The sequence below is a fragment of the Centruroides sculpturatus genome, unplaced genomic scaffold (genome assembly GCF_000671375.1).
Source record: "Centruroides sculpturatus isolate CEXI.00-Female unplaced genomic scaffold, Cexi_2.0 scaffold752, whole genome shotgun sequence".
NCBI lineage: Eukaryota > Metazoa > Arthropoda > Arachnida > Scorpiones > Buthidae > Centruroides > Centruroides sculpturatus.
This window is the reverse complement of record NW_019384965.1, coordinates 30,607-36,446: the sequence shown is the minus strand read 5'-3', so window position 1 is coordinate 36,446 and position 5,840 is coordinate 30,607. Positions and strand designations below refer to the sequence as shown.

The following is a 5,840-nucleotide window of genomic DNA, read 5'->3' as shown; positions in this document are numbered from 1 at the left end:
TTCATTTGCACGAAATTATATAAACTTTTTGATTTAGTATATATTGCTTATTTTAAAATATTTGTAGTAAATGAAAGACAAAAAAATTTATTTAGAATAACTATGTATTGAACTTTTGATCCTAGCTGTGGTTCATATACTTTACAAGTTATATAGACTAGTATTGGTACATTATGAAAAATCATGTTACTGCAGTGGCGTACCGTAGTGGGGGCTGCAGGGGCGGCACTTTTTAGGGGCGGCAAAATTTCACAATAAATAATAATAATATTTTGTAAAAATTCGAACCATCCTAATCTATATTTGCGTCGCGTCTACAATAGTGCTATCGTCCGGACAGTCCGGGAATCGGCTCACCCTCCGGGTGAACTAGTAATTTCGTCCGACGATATCCTGCGCAACCTGTCGACCTTTTCTTTCTTTCTTTCTTTTTTTTTTGCTTGTACGATTCATTCGCGTTCATATACACCACTAATATCCAATACAGCTATTTAAACAGGTCGCTGCACTAGTACGGAATTTTCCATTGTTTGTTCTGTGACAAAAGTGAATTTTAGTCTTTTAAATTGAAGTACCTAAATAAGGGGGGGCGAAATTTTCCTATACCCGGGCGGCTGACACCCATGGTACGCCACTGTGTTACTGACCAGCAAATTGGTTTTGATATTTTATTTACCATTATAAGTGCTATCGGTTACTCTCATTCATAAAAATAAAGCTATGAAACAATGCGAGAGGACGGTCCCGTGATGTCAGTTTAGTAATCATACATGCACTCACTCCCCACTATGACAACTGATCTTGCAATATGACCAATAAGGCATGTGATTAAGCAATGCGAAAAGACTCGGAAATTTAGTTTGATTGACCGATTAAATTTCACTTAATTATCTTAAAAAACGAAAGTCTGGAACTGCTTCTAGAAAAAAACAAAACCAGCCCCAATCAGTAATTCCTTGAATCTAATTCAACAAGTTTCTGAAAACATATTGAAAGAAATTCATACCATTAAAAGGAAACGAAAGTTTCTGAAACACAAAGTCCAATAGTTGAAATAGTAAAGAACAAGCTACGAGACATACTTCGAAGAAATCCAGGATTCCAAAATATTTCGGATATTCAGTATTAACTGTGAAATCAGATATAAGTATCGAAACATATATGATACCACTGGAATTGTCCCGTTTCCAATTTAACTCGGTCACTTTCTATGATCAGGAAAGAAGTTTTTTTTTTCCCCTTCCAAACTGTAAAAACATTTTATAAAGTTTGAATTTAAAGAATTTTTTGTCACTTACTGCAATACGAAACCACTCGAGCCAAAATAGATGTAAAGATTGTTTATTGTATTGTTAAAATCCAATCATTTTATTTTAGTATATTTTCTTCTATTTGAGTATATTTAAATGAGCATAAATTATTCAGACGTTTTCAGTGCTTAACTGTCTGGGCCTTATAACCATTTTCATTACAAGAATCCGAAATATTAAAACTGTTTATTTTATATACAATGACCTTTTCCCTTCTAATAAGTTTAGCTATATTTTAACTTAGATACAAATTAAGACAAACTTTTAATTGCTTAACAAGTAAGTGAAAGAATGCAATTCACAAAACTAACTTTCATCTCAGTTAATGAGAATTCTCAGCTTCAATTGAAAAACTGTTTTTCTTGCGTAAAATAATTTGTAAAGCAGCAAAACTGCTGAAATTCTTTTAAATTCATCCGCATCAGTTCTTACTTTAAATTAATGAAACCTGCTTCAAGTGATAACTAAAAAATAATACATTTCTTTAAAATGTTTTAAAATTTAATACTCGTTTTAAAAAATATAATTGAATATAAAAATGTTCCAATTAAATTTTATTATTATATTAACAACTTAAAAGAAAATATTTGAATAAAATACGAATGTATTGATATGTTCATATTAATCATATCAAGAATTCATATTTGAATTTACGTATAAAGAAATCTAGTAAATCTTATTATCCTCTAAAATGGATAAGGTGTGGATTTTGAGAGATATTTACGCTATTTATACTTACGTGATACAGAAGAAGAACTTTATATTTAGAAAATTTCTTTCTTCTATATATTATATATAATATGNTGGCCTGCTTCTTGGCATTGAATTCATTTGTAAATTCGGAAACAATTTTATCTTTTTTTACAATGACAACATCAGAAACTTCATTGTACTTATTAGAGAGCGCATCCTTTAATTACAAATAAATTTTTAATTTTACTTGATATATATATATATATATATGCATTTTTTAATATTCAGAAAATAAGTTTTACCTTGACATTTTGCCATATCTGTGGTCTCCATGTCATTCTTGATTTTAAAATTCGCGATTCCTTTAATCCAAGATTAAATAAAACATCAGATATACGTCTCCCGCGTTCAGTATGAGAAATTTCAAAATGGACGGCATCATTTGGCATAGCTGCTCTTACGTGCATATTTTCTTGACCTATAACGTAACATAAATTATATTACTTGTAATATCGAGTTTAGAATAAAAATCTGACAAGATTTATTATTATTATTCTTTAAAATGAAGTTAACATTACCTTAATAAATGTGAAGAAACTGGCAAAATTGTTCGACTTTCTTGGCACTTGGAGGTCAAGGGGATCAAGAAATCCGATAATTTTCGATTATATTACGATATAAGATTTAAAACGATAATAAAAGCTTAAAAAGAGTGATTTTGTTGAAGTGTGATAAATTTCTCTATTTAAAAATATATTTTAGCTTAAAAAAAACACTAACACCACAAAGTTAAAATTGTATGTGGCGCCATCTGTTAATGAAATCTAATATTATTAATTATTATAAAAAGGCAAAAGGCTTATTTTTAAGACCAGGAATGAGTTTCAAAAAGTTTTAAATGCAAATAACCAGTAAAATTAAGTCCGAAACTTTTTGAGATATGACACATATAACAGGGAAAGTATGGCAATCGGTGAAAAAATGACCCACCCAAAGATTTTTACATTTTTGGATTCAGGAAAAGGTAGAGAAACGCAAGAAAAAAAAAATTCGGGTTTTTTTCTTATGTATGGATGTTAATGTGTATATGGGGACACGATTTTGCTCATCCACTTCGAAGCTTAATAACTCCTGTGTCTTTTGTCGAAAATTTCTGAAATTTTTCAGGAAAGTTTGTGTATTAGGAGCATTGATGCTATTAAATTTTCGTAGTTAGAGGTCAAGGAAGTAGTGAGATAGAGGGAAATCGTGTGTTATATCTCAAGTAAAATCGGGCTTAATGAAGATTTTACTCGTTATTCGTATTTACAATTTTATAAAACTCAGCTCTTACTTTAAAATTAAGCTTTTTGCCATTTTATAATTATATAAAAATTTTTAAAATAAAAGTTCATATCGGTAACAGATGGCACCACACTCAGTTTTAAATGTTGCCGGAAAAGTTACACAACACGTTGTTAGATTATATATGTATAAGTAATAATAATAATTTGTTACACTTTTATTCCAATAAAAATTAATATTCATTCAAATTTGCTTACTTATTACGTTCAAATAAAATTATCATTATTAAAAATTTTGCCATATATAATTACATAACAAGTTAAGTAATTAAAACATTTCAACATAAGTGAAATGTTTCAACCAACTTCACTATAGAGCAGTGTTTCCCAACCTTTTTTGTGCTATGCCCCACCTAAGCCTTTCTAAAATTCTCATGCCCCCTAACATATACGAGTGGCTATACCAGGCATGGCCAACATACGGCCTGTCTAATGAATTTATGTGGCCCGCGATTAATCTTCCAATATTAGCTACTCAAGTCCGAATAGCTCGATGAAAAATTCTGATGCCTAAAAAAAAAAGATCAACAACTCATTTTCAAATTGCCCCGGGGTCGGCAAAGTGGTCGATATGGACCCCCAGGGGTCGATGCAACATCATTGGGGTTCTATGCGGCTAGGGGGACGATTAGGGGATCGATGCAGCTAAGGGGTCACAACCTTTATTATTATTATTATTGCTTAGACAGAGACCACAACCCACAACGTTTTTTTTTTATTTTTTCGCTCATACATATTCACTTCTAATAAAACTTTACGGTGGGGGTCAATGTGAGGCTTTGGAAAGTGATTGGGGGTCGCGGTTAAAAAAGTTTGGCGACCCCTGATTTAGAAGCTTCTTTAACTTTTATCTCTAACACTTAAAGTGAAATTGAAGTTTTAAAATTGCATAATAACGAATAAAGTATATAGATAATAAACCAATTTACAATAACGTGATTTATAAAACGAATTAAAAATTCATAAGCAAAAAACGTTTTAAGAACTCCATTTTCCATCAATAAATGAGTAGCATATAATGGAATGAGCTAATACAGTATATTAAAATTTTGGCTTCCTCATCGCTCAGAACTTTTGGATAATATTTTATATTTATACGCTTTTATAAATATTTAATCGAGTAGCTAATATATAAATCCGAAATACATTTTATAATTGTATACGAAATAAAAATTTTATGACAAAATTTTATAATATGAAAACCGTTGAATTCTTAACCAAAATAGAAGACGTCAAAGAATTTTGGATGGTATTGAAATCTAACTGATCGCTATTTTTGATGTAATGATGAATATCTGAAATAGAATAAAATATATAAAAGTTTTCGAAAGTACTCTTTAATTCCCGACTTCGTTTCTATAGTTTGAGAAGACTTGATCAATAGGATGAATTAGAATAGATTCGTCCTATTCAAAGTAAATAGAAGAGATTTTCTGTCTTGTGTATTTTATATATAGCCTACTGTATAAGCTTTAATGTTTGATTAAATCTCGAAAATCTGATTTTACATAGAACTACAGTTTTGCCTTTTCATCTCAAATAATAAATCTATTTCTTCATATTCATTATAATAATATTAAATTAAAATCAGACACACTGCATTGCATGTAGACCCACATAAACGACAATAAAACTGAATAAACATACAATACTAAGTTTTCTATAATACTAAATATTAATTCCATACAGCTATTAACAAATCATTCGGAATGTTTGTTAAATGGATGATAATATTTTAACATGTAAATAAGTTACATAGTTAAAGGAGCTGACGGTTGTCGCATCACTTTTTATCCCTAATTTTGAAAGAAAAATAATGATAAACTAAAATAAAAATAAAAATATTATTTCATTTTTATATAGCTATTGTATTACTATAAAATTATAGTACTGTATTTTAAAAATTTTCTTTTATGACAAAATTGTAGTTAGATAATTGAGGGAATAATTTAACGATACGTTATAAGAGGAAAATATCAATAGTTTAAAAAGCTTTCAACATTAAAAATGTTCTTACATTAAATATTATGTTTGATAAATAAATAAATTTATTAAAATGAAAAATATGTTGAATTAAAATTAAATTAAGCTGTTATAATTTTATAGTGTACAGGAAAAAATCGATGCTGTTTACGTTTAAGTCGGTTCTTGTAGTTCAACACAACAGAGACACTTTTCCTTTATTATCTTAACTATTTTCATTAAAAAATCATTAATCATTTCTGGGATGATAATGTACGTTTCTTTGTCCAAAAATTGCTTAATGAACAAATTTTATATACATTTTTACGTTTACGAAATTTTACATTTAATTATTTTTAAACTTAAAATTCCGAATTAAATCTAATTATTTTCAAGTTTGAATAATTATGAATTTATTTCCAAACAGATTAAATGTAAATATGAAATGAAATGTTAAAGAACCAAAAATAATATAAACAGATTTATTTACAAATCTTTAGAAATAAATGTTAAAAAAACAGATTGTAAATTT

At 28.7% G+C, this 5,840-nt stretch overlaps 1 long non-coding RNA gene across 1 annotated transcript; it reads right to left on the bottom strand.

The window, feature by feature from the left end:
* Positions 1 to 2,166: 2,166 nt before the first annotated feature.
* On the bottom strand, positions 2,167 to 2,529 carry LOC111632493. Its single transcript, XR_002757869.1, has 2 exons — positions 2,306 to 2,529; positions 2,167 to 2,220 (listed from the first exon to the last, which is right to left on the bottom strand). It is a non-coding gene; the product is annotated as an uncharacterized LOC111632493 (long non-coding RNA).
* Positions 2,530 to 5,840: the final 3,311 nt, after the last annotated feature.